The sequence below is a fragment of the Polypterus senegalus genome, chromosome 14 (assembly GCF_016835505.1).
Source record: "Polypterus senegalus isolate Bchr_013 chromosome 14, ASM1683550v1, whole genome shotgun sequence".
Taxonomy (NCBI): Eukaryota; Metazoa; Chordata; class Cladistia; order Polypteriformes; family Polypteridae; genus Polypterus; species Polypterus senegalus.
Window position 1 is genome coordinate 78,403,108 of NC_053167.1, and position 21,266 is coordinate 78,424,373.

General features: G+C 39.3%; 1 long non-coding RNA gene across 1 annotated transcript in view; it reads right to left on the reverse strand.

Annotated features, from left to right (window-relative positions):
• Positions 1-20,998, reverse strand: part of LOC120515023 — a 63,409-nt gene extending 42,411 nt beyond the window's left edge. The window contains exon 1 of the long non-coding RNA XR_005630567.1: positions 20,888-20,998. This is a non-coding gene — a long non-coding RNA (uncharacterized LOC120515023). The remainder of the gene's footprint in view (positions 1-20,887) is intronic.
• Between the last annotated feature and the right edge of the window lie 268 nt (positions 20,999-21,266).

Consider the following 21,266-nt stretch of genomic DNA (forward strand, 5'->3'; position numbering starts at 1 on the left):
TTATAAAATGTTGTTTCTGTCGAAGTTTCTGTCTGCAATATTTCTCAGTTTTAAAATTCAGGGCCACACAGATCCATGACCCTGTGGAATAAGGTGAAACACATCATTTCTGCCACACCATAGCAGTGACACTCAGTTTTTATCTTAATTCTCTGTGCCATCACTCAAATCTATTGCTTGCTCTTTGCTCTTCTGTTATTACACGTGTCTTTTGTGCACGTACACCCCTTGCTGAATTTCCTTTAAGTGATAAAGCAGGCCTTAAATATGTATCTGTGTTATTCTCTGATGTGTAATTGGGATTTTTTGAGGTGTCTATCATCGATCATCAATCAATTACTGCTCATCTCTGCACAAAGACTCTACTAAATGCTAATGCCATTGTCTTAACGCTTTTTCCATATAGCACATTTCTATATTTAACATTATTACTCTGTCTTCCTGAATTATCTTCAAGATTAAGTCCTTCCCATTCAAAGCTTTGAAATATAACTTACTACAATTAATGCATTTAACTAAATTACTGTACTTTGATTTCTGAACTCTGAACGTTTTTTCCATTGGGTGTTGGTGAGTCTATTTCATCAGCTTAATGTGGAAAGCATAAGCAAACTCTGGCTGGGAAGCAGAAATTAAAACCTTTAATTTAATCATCTGTTCATTTTGTGCTCATTTTCCTTTACAGGTTTCTAGAGAGGGAAAATTAGGCATTTGAAAAGAATCAACAGCCAATATTAATACTCAACCATCCATTTATTGTATATAACTGATTTATGTTAAGTTCAAGGTAGCAGGGAAGAAAAGCTTATCTAGGTGGCAAAAGCCTTAGGGCAAGAATTAATTTAGTTTGCCATCCATGATAGCAACAGTTAACAAATTTAATTTAATTTAATTTAACTTAATTATCCTTGTATTTTCTCAGTCTATGTTTTATTCCATTGTGAGTTTGCAGAGATAAGGCACCTATCGGCAAAAGACAGGATCTAGTCCTGGAAGGCATGACTGGAATATTCTAAATTTAATGAATGGTCCTAAATCCCTATCTACAGAACTAGGTGCAAGCTGGATGGGGTGAGAAGAATTAATATATTTAATCAATTAAATTCATATTCTGTTAGAGCATCAGGTAAGTGGAAGGAAAAAATCCTGATCGGGACAAACTGGATTAACATCCGTCCATCCACTTACTGAATCCATTAAATCTAACTTGACAGAGCTAATTAAAAGGAAGGAAAACAATCCTGAGTGGGACACACTGGATTAACATCCGTCCATCCACTTACTGATTCCATTAAATCTAATTTGACAGAGCTAAAATATATCTTAGATGTATCAGGGGAAATACAAGAACAAACCCAGGAGAGGATAACCAGAATTAACATGGTATAACACAACATTCCCAAACCTGCATAATCCAATTCTGGGTCAAGGAGAGCTCGTGTCAATCCTGCTAACATTGGATGCAAAGCAGAAAACAGCTGTCAACAAGGCATCAGTCCATCATAGGGCCCACTCACGCAAATGGGCCAGTTTGGAATCACCAATTAACCTAAAATCTGCACCCCAATGAATAGAAAGGAAAACACATGCAGACACAGGAAGAATATATAAACTTCACAAAGTCCATGTCCAGGTATAATAAGAAAGCCTAGGATGTTGGATCTGTGAGATATCAGGGGTACCCTTGCATATTTAATTATCCTTCTATTTTCTTACTGTAGCCAGGGCCTATTGCAATATTAGGTGTATGGCTAGCTCCAGGCTTGAGAGGGACAACGTTCCATCATGGAGAAATCTCAAGCACAAACACACAAACACACTAGAGTGCCTGTGACATTATCAATCATCCTGAGTCAAGATTAAAGCAGCATAAAAATGAAAGACGCCTCACGCCTGGACAAACTTGTTAAGAAGGCAGGCTCTATTGTAGGAGTAAAGTTGGACAGTTTAACATCTGTGGCAGAGCGACAGGCATTAAGCAAACTCCTGTCAATCATGAAGAATCCACTGAACAGTGTCATTTCCAGGCAGAGGAGTAACTTCAGCGACAGACTTTTGTCACTGTCCTGCTCCACTGACAGACTGAGGAGATCATTCCTCCCCCACACTATGCGACTCTTCAGTTCCACCCGGAAGAGTAAATGCTAACATTACTCAAAGTTATTGTCTGCTTTTTTTATTTTTTTATTTTTTTTTCATTTTTATTACTATTTAATTTAATAGTGTTTCTTTGTATCAGTATACTGCTGCTGGATTATGTGAATTTCCCCTTGGGATTAATAAAGTATCTATCTATCTATCTATCTATCTATCTATCTATCTATCTATCTCTATCTAAAAAAAGCCATGTAAACACAAAGAGAACAAACTTCAGAGACAAATTATGAATCAAAGCTATACTAAAAGAACTGGGGAAGTACTGCACTGCCCACAACTTACTTGCTAATATTAATTTAGATTGTCTATGTTCCTGATATTCTAACATTGCATTTTGTCACACTGATGTGAGGGTTTTAAAGTGGCTAAAAATCTGGCAGCCTACAGAAGCTTGACTCAGTTGTTGCACCTGATCCTCCTCATCAAATATTAGAATAAGTAGAGCTGAAGGATAGATTGTATTTAAAAGCTGTTTGAATGTTTGGTGAATAAATGTAATTGATTAATTGAAATATTTACATTAAGCAACCATTTGACTTGTAGTTTGTTTTTACATACTGTAAGGCCATAACTTAAACATCCATTTTACTCTTCATCCATTGTCCTCTCCCACCTTGAGGTGCTCTTCTGTGCTTACAGAATAAGAGATTGAATACAGAACTGATTTATTGTTTAACATTAAACATCTCCTTTCATTTCCAAGGCCACTGTCTCATCATTTTTGCCTTGGCTCCAGTGGAAAATGTCAGTTCCCAAGCAGAGCTGAGAAATGATCATGTTTATGAAGTTTCTCAGTAAACATTCACTCACTGCAGTAGTTCAGTATTAGCTCTGCAACCTCACATGACACAATAAAATACCAGTAAGAAACAGAGTCCTTGATATGTCCGAAGACAACAGGGAACAGCTACATCTCAGAAACGTTATTGTGTCTGACGCAGACTGTATCTGTGCAAGGAATGCTAAACAGGAAATCCTTGTTCCGTGGGAATGTTACTCACATCCAGTGTGAACAGCATACCACAGGTGGGAGCTTTTATTTACATTTTGATGCTGGACAGCTTAGTGGCCCAGTGTGTGCACTTCTAATGACCTGCATCATGAGCAACACTCAGTGCCACCAGGATAGAGTCATATTCCTCATATTAAGGTACAAAAAGTGGGTGGATAGGTAACTGAGCTGGTGCTGATGGAGGGGCACATTTAAATGAATAAACATCAACCATTACTGTAGCAGTTAGTCAGTACAGACAAACTGCACACGTCAAAGTAAGACTAAAAAGCAATACTTTTGATCAACAGTGAACTTTTTTCCCTTTTTATGTTGTTTACATTTTTTTTTGATATCACCCCGATTCAAAATACGACCCTCATAAGACACTCTGAGGGTCATGCTATGAGTCAGTGCTGGTTTTGGACTCAGAAGTCCTGAAGTCAGCTCCTTACACCCTAACTTTCAGAGAACTGCTCACATATAAACACAACTTGCTAGCTCTAGCAGACACATTCTTAATATAACATAACCTAGATATTTTTAAGTGTCTTTGAGAACAGTTGGAGACCTCAAAATGTCTGGCTGCTGCTCTTTACCATGCAGTTGGTCAAATATCATCCTTATTACAGAGAACTGTGCACACTTTTGTACACTGCCATAAATTTATAGGTTTATAGGATCATTATTATCATATATGCAGAGAACAGCAAAATTCTTGCTTGCATAATCAACATGCAACACTTTACCACTCTCCAGTGTCATGATTAGTAAGAATAACTGCCTAACATGAAAACTTCCTGAAAAATCTCACAACACATTTGTCATAATCTAGCTACAACAAATCACAGTACATACTAAATATAATAATGCATTCTATTACTGTACTTTGGTCCTGTCCATAATAATATAGACAGAAGCCCTGTACAAGACAGATTGATACATGGATGCATCCAAAACCCAGAATGATGTATTTTTGTTGCTCTCTTTGATAAGCTAAAAATTAAAAGGAGCTAGCTGGTTATGAAATATACTTTATAATATAGGAAGAGGTACTGCATGAATAAAATAGGCAGAGGCTGTTTATAAATACACAGAGGCATGGGATGAATCACAAATTGGAATGTAGCACAATTTGCCATTAAACTATTCAAAATAATATTGAATGTGGTTTTATAGTTACATTGCTTTTCAATACTTTATGGTTTTATATATGCAATTTCTTCTTACATTTATCATCTTTTTCCATTGCAGAGTCACAGGCAGTGAAGTAAGAAAAACACAGAAAAGTTAAATAAAATGAAAAAAACAAACGGGAGAAGGTGTATACTATATAACTATACTAACAGATTGTTGTGGGGAAGAACACAATGGTAACCACTTTGACATTGTGCTGCCCTCATTTGAATTATTCCCCAGAATGTTTCTTCTTTTGAAGATGCAAATAAGATATACTAGGGGATGAAACAGTGAATGCAGCCCCTCTACTCCAGGATCTGAGTTCATTTTCTTTCTGGTCACTGCTGGTGCCATGTTTGCCCTGTTCTGCACAGGGCTGCATGAGTTTCCTCAAAGTATCACATTTTCCTTCCACATCCCAATAATGCCTGTGACAAGGTACAGTAACTGATAATACTAAACTGTCTCAGTTAGAATGAATGTGGCTATGTACCTGCATCTGTCCTGCTGTGAGCGAATGATTCATTCTCTTGTACCCAAGGTTGAAGGGATGGATTGCAATTCTACCCAACTCGATTTTGGAAAAGCAGATTTAGAATATGAGTGTATGTATGATAATATTGGACAAGGACAATGGAACATTAAACTTGTTAAAAACTGATTGGGCAATTAAAGCCCCAGGCCAAATTTAATGAAGAACAGAGGAGATGAGTCACTATGTCATTATGTCTTATAACTTTAATTTGATGTTGCCAAGAGAAATGTTAAAATACGCTTGGCTTCTTTTTGTGAGTTCATCTGCTGAGCTGAACAAAACTGAGGTTTCTTCTTACAGGTAATGTGTCCATGCCATTGTCTGTTTAGTGTCACACACAATAGCTGGCCTGCTTTGTGTTAATTTTCCCTGTATGACCTCTGCAGATTTTTCTTGTTTTCTCCAGGTACAGTATACTTTCAGGCTGTTGTTGTGTTTACTCCCTATGTCAGTGGGCAACACTAACACACAAAAACATGTAAAAATGTGGAATGAAAGCCCATAGATGATGTTGAAGTTCAGGTGACAACATAAATGAATAGATGATGACCTTCTTTTCACCTTGGTGTTAGAACAGGCAAACAAAGATACTGTATCATATGCATGTGATCTTAAAGTCTGTTTTTTCTATTTCAGATTAATGATTAGCCACTAACGATTTTGCCCTATCTGGAATGATACACATTTGCTTTTCTTCCTTTAACAATACTTGTACTATTGAACAAGCTCTCAAATTCCTTTTATTAAATCTACTTAAATGATTTTCCAGCAAATGACACAAGTTTGTCTGCAGTATAATTGACAGTATTTACTAGGTAAACAGGGATACATATTTCAATTGTACTACTGTGATCGAAAAGTCAAAATATGGCTTTAGAAAAATTAAACAAGGAATGAAAATGGAAGTACAGGATGCAAGGCCATTTGTGGGATCCTCAAAGAGAGAATGGACTTACTGAGATTATAAGGAGATCGACAACAGTGAAAAAGTGCTGCACTTTCAAAGCGGTGTCTAAAAAACATTGACAGAGCAATCTGGGAGTAAATTGATACTAGAATCATCAGCAGTCAATGCTCCATGAGACAGGGCCATACCCAGAACAGAAAGAAATAAGATCTACAAGATGAAGGAAGTAAGAACTGCAGAGAGCTTTTATTATAAGATTAGAATAGAGATGATACTGCTCTTAACAAATGGTTAAATGGCGTACTATTTTTTTGGTTTGCTTGTATTTTGTTGCTTCAAAAATCACTTAACAGTAAACATTTAACTTTTTGCAAAACAGACAATTTGCCCTTTATTCTTTCCTGGAGGTTCCATGTTATTGAATAACTAGTTGTGTTACCCAGCTTTGTCGGAATGAGAAGTCAAGCAAAATGACACCTTTTACTGGATAACTGAAAAGATTACAACATACAGGCTTTGGAGGCATGTCAGCATCTTGCCTGTAGAAGGGGCCTGAGTTGCCTCGAAAGTCTGCATATTGTAATCTTTTCAGTTAGCCAATAAAAGGTTTTTGATTGACATATCATTGCATCCATAACGGCTAACATGGTACAACATCCTACTTCTAGCTTTGCTGGGAAATTTCCTAAGACAATGGGACTCAGTTATGGTGCCATTAATTAATCAAAATTACTAAGTAACTGAGTATACTTTTCTGTATATGGTATTTGTTATTTGTTAGTTTAGATCAAAAGCTGGCATGGTTCAAGGGTCACTACCCAGCCAGAAGGCCAAGCTAGTAACTGGACAAGAAGGAAGGCTGCCTCAGCCACCAGAATGGCAGAAGGTGCCAATACCATAGTGGAGATGATAGTGCCCCGAAAGAGCTCAGTGGAGGATCCTTACCAAGTCAGGAAGCCATTAAGCTGGAAGGACAAGGAGGTAACTTATGTGAGTTATTTGTTCCCCAGAGACACTAGATGGCAATATGCCTGAGCTATAGTACCTTACAGTAACTCACAGGGCATGCTGAGAACTGTAGTCCCATGGGCTAGTCCTGTTGGGTTACGGGTGTGCCACCAGGGGGGCTGCTGAGATTTCTGCTCCCAACTTTGTGTGGCTTATGCCTGACCAAGAAGGGCTTGCTATGGACAATGCTCTGGTACAGAAAGTACTTCTGGGTCTTGTATAAGAGGAGCAGCTCTGCCTCACTTAAGAGAGTCATTGTCAGGAGAGTAGCTTGACATCATCTACCTAGATGGAGTGGAGGAAAGAGAGAGGAGAGAGGGGAAAGTATGTTTATGTATTGTATTGCTGTGCTATATAGTGCCCACAGAGAAGAAGCTTGTAAAAGGTACTTTTTCATTAAAAGAATGTGTTTTGAACCTGGGATTGTGTTTGTGAGGTTATGTTTTGGGTTTAGGGGTGTTATTATGCCCCCTACTGGTCACAACTTATAACATACAACTTATAACATACTGCGTTGATGTTTACAGGCTGCACATGCAATGAATTGAATGTTTTAAGCACTGTACTAAAAAGAACAGGTGACAAGAAAAAATATGGTGAACTACGTACAACGTCCACCCTCTCTATGTTCTCTGTGTGGGGGACCCCATTATTGAGCTGCACAAGCGTTTAAGCTGACAAAGGCATATTGATCATGGCCTGTGTTGTATCCAGAGCTGAAGTGGGCCAGTACCCTGTACCCTATGCAAACTGGACTGTAGCAACACATCATGGTTTGACCTCAAATGGGACACCGCACTTCTATGCAATATGGCATGTATTTCACCACCAAGGGCCCATGTCATCCCAGTACCCACCCCATTGCACGCATATGCAACTTTATTAGGTACACCTTGCTATTACCATGTTGGATGCCCTTTTTCTTTCAGAATTGCCATAATTCCTTGTGGCATAGATTCAAAAAGGTGCTGGAAACATTCCTCAGGGATTTTGGTCCAAATTGACATGATAGCATCACACGGTTACTGCAGATTTGTCGGCTTCACATCCGTGATGCAAATCGCCTGTTACACCACACCCCAAAGGTACTCTATCTGATTAAGATCTAGTGACTCTGGAGGCCATTTGAGTACAGTGAACTCATTGTCATGTTCAAGAAACCAGTTTGAAATTATTTGAGAATTGTGACATGGCATGTTATACTGCTGGAAGCAGCCATCAGAAAATGGGAACTCTGTGGTCATAAAGGGTTGGATGTTGTCAACAATAATACTTAGGGAGGGTGTGGCATTTGAACAATGCTCAATTGTTACTAAGGTTCCAAAGTATTCCCCTCACCATTACAACACCACCACCAGCCTGAACCATTGATACAAAGCAGGATGGATATATGCTTTCATGTTGCTGATGCCAAATTCTGACCCTACCATCCAAATGTCGCAGCAGAAATTGAGACTCATCAGACCATGCAACGTTTTTCCAGTCTTCGATTATCCAATTTTGCTGAGCCCATGCGAATTGTAGCCAGATGCATTTCCATAGCTGACAGGAATGGCACCCAGTGTGGTCTCCTGTTCTGTAGCCCAGCTGTTTCAAGGTTCAATGTTTCGTGCATTTAGAGAAGCTTTTCTCCATACCTCAGTTATAATGAGTAGTTACTTGTGTTAGCGTTACCTTTCCATTAGCTCTAACTAGTCTAACCATTTAGATTTTCACCTAGAAAACTGCCACTCACTGAATATTTCCCTTTTTCGGACCATTCTCTGTCAACCCTATAGATGGTTTTGTGTGAAAATCCCAGTAGATGAGCAGTTTCTAAAATATTAAGAGCAGCCTGTCTAGCACCAACAACCATGACATGTTCAAAATCACTTAAATCACCTTTTTTCCCCATTCTGATGTTCGGTTTGAACTTAAGCAAGTCTTTTTTTATTTACATACCTAAATGCATTTATTTGCAGCCACGTGATTGGCTGATTAGAGCAGCTGAACAGGTGTACCTAATAACGTGGCCAGAGAGTGTATATGTACTGTATATAAGTAAGATTAACAATCCAATGGAGTCAACCATATTCATCTTTTTAGCTTTTTCACTAAATGGGTAATAGAATTTTTCTTGATGAATGAAAGAGTGAACTATATATAGTGATAGACGACCGGGGACCTTGCCACACCGGGATGCCTGGACCAGGAGAGAGGCAATACCTTCCCCGGGATATGAGAGGGCAGCCCCCCTGGTTTGCATTGGGGCCACGGCACTGCAGCTTGGAAGTTCAATCCTGTTGGGGACCGTGGCAACCGTCAGGGGGCATTTGGACAATCCCGGAACCTTGGACTGCACCATTTCTGCCACATAAGGAAGTGCTGCTGGAAGAGAATCTGGGCTCACCCGGAGTGGCAAAGGAAAAGAGAGAAAAAGGAAAAGAAACGACTGAGCAGTGAGCTTTATTGATGCTTTCCACATTGTGTGCAATAGAAGGAAGAACTATAAATTGAAGCGTATTATTCTGGGACTTTTGTCTCAGTGTCTGTTTGTGTCCAGGCTGAATTTTCACAATATATATTGTCACACATGTGCGCATGGGAGGCAGCTAAAGGGCTTAAATGAAGGCAGTTCGGAGGCATGCTGGGATGTGGCAGAGTGCACTGACTCTTTTTCTCACTTCCCTGTAGACCATTCCTGGGAGACTCCACCTGGCTCTCTTGACATCACTTCCGGGACCGAACCAATGAAAACAGACCTTACCAGCTCCGGCCCCCCTGATGTCACGTCCGGGCCTGATCCAATGAGCAATGAACACATGCCTGATCCTTATGACCTCACTTCCTGTCTTCCCCTTTAAAAGCCTGCCCTTTTCCCCTTTTCCCTCAGTCTTGTTTTGGACTCCGTTGTATGTACTTCAGTGCTGGTTATTGTGACTAAAACGACTTTTGCAGCCGGGATACCATATTACACGGGTGGCTGCCCCAAACCTTTATCTGTTCATGTCTCGTTATTGTGACAATATATACATACTAAGGGGTTCCCCCCTGCTCGCTTCGCTCGCCCCCTGTGCAATGCTCCAGCCACTTCGCATCTCTGCCATTCATGTTGTGAAGAGGGGGGCTGACCACACCCCAAGGAGACACGATCGCTCCTCTGAAACCCCCTCTTAAACAGTGATACAATAGGAAACAAATACAGTTTTTTTTACCTCCTCTTTGCTCAATCAGCTGCTGGATTATTGCTGCTGCTGTGCCGTGTGATCTGCATCTTGCACAGCACTTTGAACATTTAAAAGCCTGTACGGCAGCTGTCCTACTCTTTGTCTTTTATTTTCAGCCCCAGACATTATTAAATCTTTTGGCACAAAATCTCATCTCGCGTGATGTGAGTTCTTGATATTTTTTAGTTAATAATTTAAAAACGGAATAAGAAACTGAAAATCTTACAACATCGTATTAAAGCTCAATAAATTCTGAAAAGAATGATACAAAACATATATATGTAGCTTTTAAAATAAGCCTGATTTAAAGTGTGATAAAAAAACGTGACATAAAATCGTTGCACTTTTAGGCTTAGGATTTTATATATACATACATATATATATATATATATATATATATATATATATATATATATATATATATATATATATATATATATACACACACACATTGTCACAGTTGGATGGAGGTGGTACCCAGCCAGGACCCTGGAGAAGACAGGAGAAGGGCTGGTGCCTCCTCCAGACCTCGAGGGGGCGACCGCCCTGGAGGCCTCGGGTAAAGAGCTGGGAAGCTCGACCCTGTAGGGACCGAAGGTTACTGCCAAGGGGACCCCAATACCTGGAAGACCCTAGACCTCAGCACTTCCACCACACCAGGAAGTGCTGGGGGGAAGAGAAAGTAGGGACACCCGGAGTGCTTCTGGAGAGACAGCCGGCACTTCCGCCACACTGGGGCGTGTCGGTGGGAGATTGCCGGGAGCACACCTGGAGCACATCCGGGTGCTTATTTAAAGGGGCTGCCTCCCTCCAGTCGATGGATGTCGGGTGGAAGAGTGGCAATGTCTGGAGAAGGGAGGAGGCGGTAAGAAGAAAAGAGAGAGAGAGAGAAAAAAGAGAAGAAGAAAGAGAAGGCATTGGAGTGGCCTGGACTGAGGGGTATTGGGAATTAGTGAGCTGAATTGTAAAGAACGATGAAAAATAAACGTGTGTTTGTGGGTGACATTAACGTGTCTGCCTGTCTGTGTCCAGGCAAGGTTCACAACATATATATATGTTATTGTCACACACGTGTGCATATATATATATATGCATATATATTGTCACACACGTGTGCATGGTAGACAGCTAAAGGGCTTGAGTAAGGGCAATTCCGAATCAGACCGGGATGTGGCAGAGTGCACTGACTCTTTTTCCCCCTTTCCTGCAGACCATTCACGGGAGATTCCACCTGGCCCTCTTGACGTCACTTCCGGGTCCAAGCCTATTGAAGAAGACATTGCTGGCTCCGGCCCCTGTGATGTCACGTCCGGGCTCAAGCCTATGGATGAAGACTCCTATGAGCCCAACCCCTTTGATCTCAATTCCTGTCTTCCCCTTTAAATGCTCCACCTCTGTTTTGGACTCGGTTTTGTGCACATTAGTGCTATTATACATTTTGCAACTTTGCAGCCAGGATACCAATATGCATATATTTATATACAGTAAACAATTGTGTTCAGAATAATAGCAGTGCGTTTAAAAAAGTGAATAAAGATCAAAATCCTTATAACAGCTTTAATTTCCATATACGCAAATACATTGCACTGCACATTCTATTGCAAATCAAAACATGAAGAAAAATGTATCAAATTTGTGTTATTCCTTTACAGAAAGTGAAGAAAAGACAATATTAGGCTGTTCAAAAAAATAGCAGTGTCTGCATTCTTCTTTACAAATTCAAACATTCACTATATAAACTGAAAAATGTTTCAAGATTTTACTTTCCTTTGAATCACTGAACCACCATTTCTGAGAACTGCTGCACATCTGTGTTGCATGGAGTCAACCAACCTCTGGCACCTGTGAACAGGTATTCCACCCCAGGATGATTGGACAATATTCCATAATTGTTCTGCATTCCTTGGTTTTGCCTCAGAAACAGCATTTTTGATATCACCCCACAAGTTTTCTATTGAATTAAGGTCCGGGGATTGTACTGGCCACTCCATAACATCAATCTTGTTGGTCTGGAACCAAGATGTTGCTCATTTACTGGTGTGTTTGGAGTTGTTATCTTTTTGAAGGGCATTTCCTTTTCGGCATAAGGTAACACTACCTCTTCAAGTATTTTGAGGTATTCAGACTGATCCATGATCCCTGGTATGCGATAAATAGACCCAACACCATAGTACGAGAAACATCCCAATATCATGATGCTTTCTTCACAGTGTACTGTGGCTTGAATTCAGTGTTTGGGGGTCATCTGACAAACTGTCTGCAACCTCTAGACCCAAAAAGAACAATCTTGCTTTAATCAGTCCACAAAATGTTGTGCCATTTCTCTTTAGGCCAGTCAATGCGCTTTTTGGCAAATTGTAACCTCTTCAGCACATGTCTTTTTTTCAACAATTGGACTTTGCGGGGGCTTCTTGCAGAAAGCTTGGTTTCACACGGGCATCTTGTTTTCATTGTAATAGTACTCACAGGTAACTTTAGACCTTCTTTGGTCTTCATGGAACTTATTATTGGCTGAGTCTTTGTCATTTTGGCTATTCTTTGTTCCATTCAAATGGTAGTTTTCCATTTTCTTCCAAGTCTTTCAGGTTTTGGTTGCCATTTTAAAGCATTTGTGATCTTTTCAACTGAGCAGCCTATCGTTTTCTGCACTTCTTTATATGTTTTCCCCACTCCAATCAACTTTTTAATCAAAGTACGCTGTTCTTCCGAACAATGTCTGGAATGACTCATTTTACTCAGATTTTCAAAGAGAAATGCACTATAACCAGCATGTACAAAATTTGCTGCCTTCCTTCCTTAAATAAGGGCCATAATTGACACCTGTTTTTTCACAGAATGAATGACCTCACTAATTGAACTACACACTGTTATGTTTTGGAACAGCCTAATATTCCCTTTTCATCACTTTCTGTAAAGGAATAACAAATTTGATAAATCTTTCTTCATGTTTTGATTTGGAATAGAATGTGCAGTGTTCCCAATGCATTTGCATGTATGGAAATAAAAACTATTATTAAGGATGTTGAGCTTTATTCACTTTTTTAAACACATTGCTATTATTCTGAACACAATATATATACAGTATATTATCACATTCTTAATTCTGAATTACAATATGATTATTTAGGTGGTTACCTATAAGATAACGATCCGCCACATCCCCTCAGTTGCACAAAGCAGATCATAGATATGTTATACACTATCTGCTAAATAACAGAAAGAGCACTAACCATCTAAATAATTCAGAACTAAGAAAAAAATTAACACATTAACTTTCCCAGGCCTATATACTGTATATTACCAAGCTTGGGTCACAAAGTTGCACAGCAGAGTATAGAAGGTTTTCTAAGGAGTAGAAACTTCATTGCTGTTCAGGCAGATGCATACACAAGTCTCTTTCAGAAGTGATCCGGTCCCACAAGGAACAGCTGTCAAACTTGATGCTTCGGCACCAATTCCTGCTCAAAAGAACACAAAGTCTTCTTCATCAAGATGGTACAGCAACTCGGAAGCAATGCCCAGAGCAGAGGGAGTCTGAGGGAAGAGAGACAGGAGAGTGGGACACAGGACGGCCGCAACTTGGTCTTTTAAATGTTCGAAGCCCCGCGTGAAGAGCGTGTTGCACAGCAAGCCAGCATGCCTGCAGCTGATCCCACAAAGAGGAGCTGAAGAGTGTGTTTATTTCCCATTGAAAAACTGTTTAAAAGGGGGTTTCTGAAAGGTGGCCAAGTCCCCCTGCAGCAGCAGTAACAATATATATATCCATCTATCCAACCCGCTATATCCTAACTACAGGGTCATGGTGGGCTGCTGGAGTCAATCCCAGCCAACACAGGGCACAAGGCAGAAAACAAACCAGCCCACTGTAGAAAATATATTTGTATATATATATAGTGGCAGGGGCTTGGTGCCAGACCAAACAAGAATGCCAGGAAGTACCAGGAGGCAGCTTATACGTCCCCCGGGCCATGCCCTGGATAAGGAGGGTACCACGGGGATGGAGCCAGGAGGCGTTGCGGAGCCCAGGAAACCTGCACTTATGCCAAACCTGGATAAGTGGAGGAAGAACCTTCCAGGGAGACCTGGAGTGCTTCCGGGTGCTCATGTGCCGCTTCCGTCACACAGGAAGGTCATCAGCAAGCACCTGAAGCACATCCGGGTGAATATAAAAGGGGCCACCTTCCTACAGTCAGGGAGCTAGAGTCGGGAGCTGGAGTTGGATGAAGCTCCAGTGACAGGAGGAAGAAAGGCAGCCCACGGACATAGACAGAAGCCCATGTTGGGGGTGTTTGGTGCTGGAAGCACTGTGTGTTGTGTGGGATTTTTGGCAGTAATAAATGTGTGTTTTATAAAGTGCTGGTGTTTGTCTGATGGTGTTCGGACCAGTTTTCACAATATATACAGTATATATATACCAAACATATCCAGGCTGCAGGTACATTGTATGCCTCTAGGTGCTACTATATAAACCCCTACACTGCTGAATTCATGCCAGTACTACTCAGGGCTGTTTTAACAGCATATTAGGCCCCTGGGCAAAGCAGTGCACTTGGGCCCCTACCTACACCACCACTCAGCAAAGTCATAACATACATTGATTAGCATGGGGCCCCTAAGCTCGTGGGGCCCCCGGGCAATTGCCCAGCATGCCCATGCATTAAGACGGCCATGGTACTAGTGGTACAAGAAGTCAAGCAAAATTACACCTTTTATTGGCTAACTGAACTGATTACAATGTGCAAGCTTTCGAGGCAAGTGAGGCCCCTTCTTCAGACAGGTTTTCAGAGGTTTTCTTACATGTGCTGAGTGAAATGACAAATAATAATTTACAGAGATACAAAAATTAGAGTCCCCTAGCTCTGTGATTGCTCTGAGATGTTGTTTAATGTAATGAGTGAGATGTACAAGAACATCACTAGTGTTGCATATTGAGGATACCTGATCATCAGACAACTGGTGAATGATGAGGAAACCAATGGCGTGGGTCATAGCAAATGGAAAGATGGGCAGAGCAACTTGGATGGGGTTGGGATCAAGGTTTCTCTTCTGTGTCAGTGACTTTGTGCTCTCCTATTCTAAAACCCATTCCTGTGCTGGCTTTGTTTTAGACCTATTACACTGGATTGAATTATTATGTCTTTAACAGTTCCTTTATGGAAGTATCAGGACCTCTCAACATGTTTCATAAACGACAATCAACTTAAACTACATTTGTTTAGGATGTGGGAAAAAACCAGAATACCTGAAGAAAGCAGGCAAATTCCATACAGACCATGCTCAGGCTGGGATTAGAACACAAGTCTCTGGATCTCTGAGGAAGGAGCCACTGAACTCTTGCACTTCCAATTTACTGATCACTTAGTCAATAAATGGCAAATTATCGTGATGCACAATTCAAAAATGGTTGCCTTTGTATGCTCCAGTCAGGATTGATGGTGACAGGAGCTGAAACCAAACCTTCAAGACAAAGAGTACCAATAATCACCAATAGACTGAACAGCCAACAAACTGAACAATTACTGAAAAGCCTTTTCCTTGGTTTCCTTTTCCAAGAATTAATTTATTTTAAAATCCAATAGAAGTACCCAAAATTTGTTGAAAGATAAATGATTAGTAACATTCTTGCAATGAACTGGCATCCCATTTGTTTTGCTTGGATAGACTCCAGCCCTTCTTTACCCTCAATGGGACTGAGCAGCTTTGAAAATCAGGGCTTCTCTCTTATTTTAATCATGTATGTTCACGGCTCTTATTGGTGATCATCTTCATTGCTATGCCTTTTCATCATATTAACATCATCATTGTCATAAGGCATGGCACGGACAAATATTATTGTCATATTTTTCGTTAATGAAAACAACCCTATTCATAAGTAGTAACTAAAATCTTAATGCACTAAAGACAATGTTTCACAGATGAGGTAGATCACAGATCATTGTTTTTGTAACCAAAGAAGTTCTCGTCATTTGCTCCCACACAGAAACACACACAGTACACACAACTGTCCATCCCTCAGTTTGACAGCACAAGCACTACCACAATTGGTTAAAGTTAACTTTGCCTAAAGACATTTTGCTGGGGCATATGAGAAACATAATAAAGAGGTTAAGACAACAAAAACAACTGCAATTATACACAGCAGGTATGCTTTGTGTAAATGTTCATCCTAAACACACCTATATTGTTTTTTTTTAATAAACCTCCAATGTACCATTCCTTCCATCCTTTTCATTTCAAAACAGAAATTGTTCCTTTTGCTCCACCCTCTCCAACATGGACCTCACCCTTGCACCTCATTTGCTATCTTCTCCTAATAAAATGATTCTCCCACTTGTATTGCAACCACCACTGCAGCTCTCTCACATATTGACATGCTTCCTGTTTTGAAACAAGACTACTGATGGGAAGTTGTATACATTCCCCTAGCTCACTGAACTAAAAAAATTGCGGAATCCTATTCACTATATTTACTTTTAGTTAAAGGCTAAGACATTTTTTTTATTTTATTAAATAAAGTGTCACAGTACCAGAGCACTTAGACCCTGGCATGCTTCTCACTTGAAGTGCAAGTGAATGTGGCTGGGTGAACCCTGCAATGAAAAAGCATCCTGTTCAGGAACTAGGGCACTATGCTACAAGGCATGGTTATAGTTCCCTACTATCCTAAAGTGGCCAGTATCAGTGATGATGGTGAATGGAATGACAGATGTGTGCCAAGATGTGTGTTGCACTGAGACTCCATGTTCATAGTGATGACAAGCTGGAGTCACTTCTGAAAGGAATGAAGTTGTCACCCAACACAGCACATCACACTGCTCTCTTATCATATATTTGTTATCTTCATTTAGGTGCTTGAACTCACACACCTCATCCAGGGTTAGTTCTTACCTTATGCCTAATGCAGATGATTTCTAGAACCATGTATTGAAATAAGTGGGTTCATAAAATGAATGAATGGGTAGGTACATATAATTTCAAAATGTAATGAGCTAAACAGAGAATTCTTCAAACATAAGAGTCATTGCTGCTGCTAATCACTCTTGTGGCAAAATAAATGGTTCTAAATGCAACTGAAGTTCACAATAGCTGTTTAGCATAGTCTTTTAGAATAAAACCGCAATCACCTCCTTGTCATTATTGTTTTAAAATTTTCCTAGCTTTTAATCAGATTGTACACCAAACTTTTCTAAACTGAAATAAACAAGGAGGAAATACATGCTTTGTGTAAAAATAAGTCTTTTAAAGGCCAATGTGTGACTGTCATGTGAGCTTTAAGAATGTATGAACACGCAGAGTGCCTTACTGCCCTGAATGTTAAGTAATCTCATTACATAATTGTTTGTTTGAATCAAACACAGGAACGTGTAAGAGAACAATGACTTTCTTTGATTTAAAATGACTTGGGTTTATGGATTCCTATAGTAAATCCTAACCACATAATGACAGGAAGCCTTCAGCTGTCTCCAGGGTGTCAAAGTCATTTGCAGATTCTAAACACAACAGTATCAGAGCATAAAAGTTTTTTTTTTGAAGAAAGAAAGAAAGAAAGAAAGAAAGAAAGAAAGAAAGAAAGAAAGAAAGAAAGAAAAACTAGCACAATATGTTAGGCTATTAAAAATCTCAGTCTAAAATGTACTCCATAATGTACTCTAAAATGTACAACATATAGACCCCATAGCTAACTCTTGCTTTCTAAAGTGTCCATCCTCACACCTTAGTACTCTTAACCCCAAATTGGGGTCCTCTGGAGTGGGGCGTAAATGACTCATATAAGCCCTACTGTATGATGGTAGAATGAGCCAGGCATCACTAAGGGAACACCAGTAAAGATGTCTTTTCATCAATATTCATTCATCTGAATTCAGTTAGCTATATTCAATAAAACCACACTGACTTTTCACGCCTGTAACAGTTGTTCAAGGTCACATACACTCTCCCTTGCTGAACCGGTTTAAAACAAGGAACAGGAAAACAGGAAAACAAGTCCATTAAACATATTCTCACTAAACACAGGATATTACTGCTTTGCACAGGTTCAAGCTCAACCATTTACTTTTGTTCTATATAATTAAAATAACTTAGATGAAACTAAGAAGTTAGTGATGAAATGTGTCACTGCACATGGGCAATAGAAAACATTGTTGAAAGTTAATTCATTGTTGAAAAATAACACTAAATACACATTGTTTTGCCTGTTGATTCTTCATCAAATGTTAGATAAGAGGAAACCAGATTTCATTATGAACACAGAGTTAAGCCATTTCCTGTTTACATTGGTATACATTAATGGACTAGGGCAGGATTGTCAAATTCCAGGCCTGGAGGGCCAGAGTGGCAGCAGGTTTTCATTCTAACCCTATACCCAATCAATGACCAGTTTTCACTGCTAATTACTTTCTTTTCCCCTCATTTTAATAGACCTGTTTTTAAGGATTCTGTACTTTGAATTGATTCTTTTCTTCATTAAATGACAGCCAAACAGAAATGAGACATGAAACGAGCCAACGGATGACCAGTTAAATTGGGGCTTCAAACTCCAAACAATTTCACTCCAACCAGTTTCTTAATAAGAAGCCCATTCTTGCTGTTAATTAAACCCATTATTTAATTCCGTGGCATCTTGCTGCTATCATTCTGCCACAGTAGACATTTCCAAAACTGTTAATTTTCTGTTTTTTCTAACAACATTGTCAAAATGTTTTAGTGAGCTGAGAGATCAATCTTACTGAGACCTTCATTTTCAGATATTGTGTGATGGGCACAGATGAGCTGGTCATACGGTGGCTTGTTTTGTTTCTCATTATTGTTTGGCGGCTAATTAAGGAAAAGGAAACAACTAAGGGGCCTGAGTGAAGTTAATTAAAACTAAAGCAAAAGAAGTTAATTAGCAGCAAAAACTGGTCACTAATTAAGAAGATGGTTAAAATGAAAACCTGCAGCCACTGTGGCACTACAGAACCGGAGTTTGACATCTGTGGACTAGGGGCAGGAGCCAATCTAAACAATTAACTGACTGTTCAATGGAGAAGGCACATAGGTGACATGCATCATTATAGAGCTGAATAGTTGGGCAGTATCTACTGGAATTGATGGGAAGGAGGAAGACAATAAACATGAACATATAAAACTGGAGGTTGTGTCAGATTAAGACCCCCAAATATAACTGATCAGAGATAATGAAATCAGCTAATGTGGTGTCAGTCATGATTTAGTTTCCGGGCTTGGTTTTTTGCCTATCACAGATTTGGAGGACTCATCTTTAGTATAAAACAAGTGTGCGTGCAGCGTGCTTTGTTTTATCATGAGATTTTCTTGTAACCTTTACTTTAAACTATTCATTCTCCTTAGTTCTCTCACCTTTCCTTGGCTTATGAAAATGTCAATGATTTAAATTTTTTGGTGGGTCGTATGGAAGAGTATTGATTAACACCACTGTCTCAGAGATCCAGCATACTGAGTTTGAATCCTGTGTCTGAATTCTCAAGATCCTCTTGGGTTTTTGTCTGGGTGCTCCTATTTTCTTGCCATATTCTTAAAGACCTGAATATTAGGCTAACTGAGACTGTGTGAGACAATGGCACCAGCGATGCCCTGGTGTGCTGCCCACGACTGGTTTTTAACACTGTTGGGATAAACTCCTAACTCTAGGGTTGCTTCCTGACTTGCATGGGATAGATGCCACCTCCATTATTACTGTGAATTGAATTAAGTGGGTTTGAGAATGATAAGTCATCAACTGAGCCTTATGTCATCAACTGAGGTAGCCACAAATTAACATGAGTCATTTTGTTAGAAAACACGAACAGGTGCATTAGGACAGGACATAATCAAAGTCAATAAACAAAGAAAGATATCTACAGTCCTAAAAAAATCATCCATTTCCTAAGCCCACTTAAATAAAAATCTATTGATTCTGAGAGTAGGACAACTAAAAATGCTGATTTTAAAAGCTGGAGTGACTAAGAGAGGCTAACGCAGTCATCACAATGAGAACTTGGAAGAGAATCCAAATATCATTCAGACTTACTTATCACAATACTTTAAATCCACTTAATACACTTCAGGGTCACTGGGGCAACAGAGACTATCCTGGTAATTTTGGACACAAAGTAGGAAGCTACCCTGGATAGGGCAGTCATTCAAAGTAATTCTGAAAGATTTCAAGTACTTTTCAGTTTTCTGCAAGTAGTCATAAGAAAACTGCAGGAATAAAAGTGATTTTAATTTATATTGGACCTTAAGTTTTAAAAAACGAATAATGCATTTAAATTATCATCACATTTTTGTCTATATTCAAGATGGGAGCCAAAAAGTGCAACTGATATCCATTAATTGACTGACATTTGTAAAAGATTAAATAGAGATAAAATATCGATAAAAATGCATGAAATAGGGTGTGAACAGATATTGTCATGATCAATACAAGCTTTGCTTGCTATAGAAAAACAAAAAATATGTAGCATTATCATTATGAACAGCACACAAAAATGACAAAATGAATTGAGGCCACATAAAACATACAAAATTTAGGCCAGAGCTTTTCTAGTGTTCCAAGAAATAGGTCTAACCTCAGGCTGCATGACCCCAAATTCTACTGGCCTGCTTTAGTGTACAGAGGCCAAAACAAGGTTTTGTTATTAAAAGTTCAAAATATATCACAAATGTCCCAAAAATTACAAAAATGCGTAACAATGCCCCTTTAGGGAGAGAAACTGTTTAACCTCTGGCTAGATAAGACAAGTTCAAAATGATGTTTATAAAAAAAGAAATACTCGTATTTAAAAACAGAAGCAAATTAATAAAAATAGGAAGAGCAGGAAAGGCAACCCACAACAAAAAATCCTAAACAAAATCAATCCAATACTCGAGAACCAAAAAGAGAGGCAAGAAAAATCGATACTCACAATGATGCAGTCCTTTCAACAAAAATGAACCACTATAGGACCTAGTCTTCAGTCTCCAAATATATAGACTGAGTGTGGCCCTTCAATTGTGACATCAGGGAGGCCCTGCCTCTTGGGGGTTCTACCTTATAAAATATATGGAACACATGATATATAAATAGAAAATAATAAATAAATAGATCTATAGTAACAAAAACACAGAAATATAATTAATACATGAAACAATAGTACCTTCCAAAAAAAAGTTCTTAAAAAATAAATCTATTGACATTTTCTTCTTTACATCAATTTATTTTAAATGTGTGAGTAGATACCACAAAAGAAGCACTTGTCTATATCAACGTCATGGATCAATAAATAGTACCAAAACGTCAGCCCC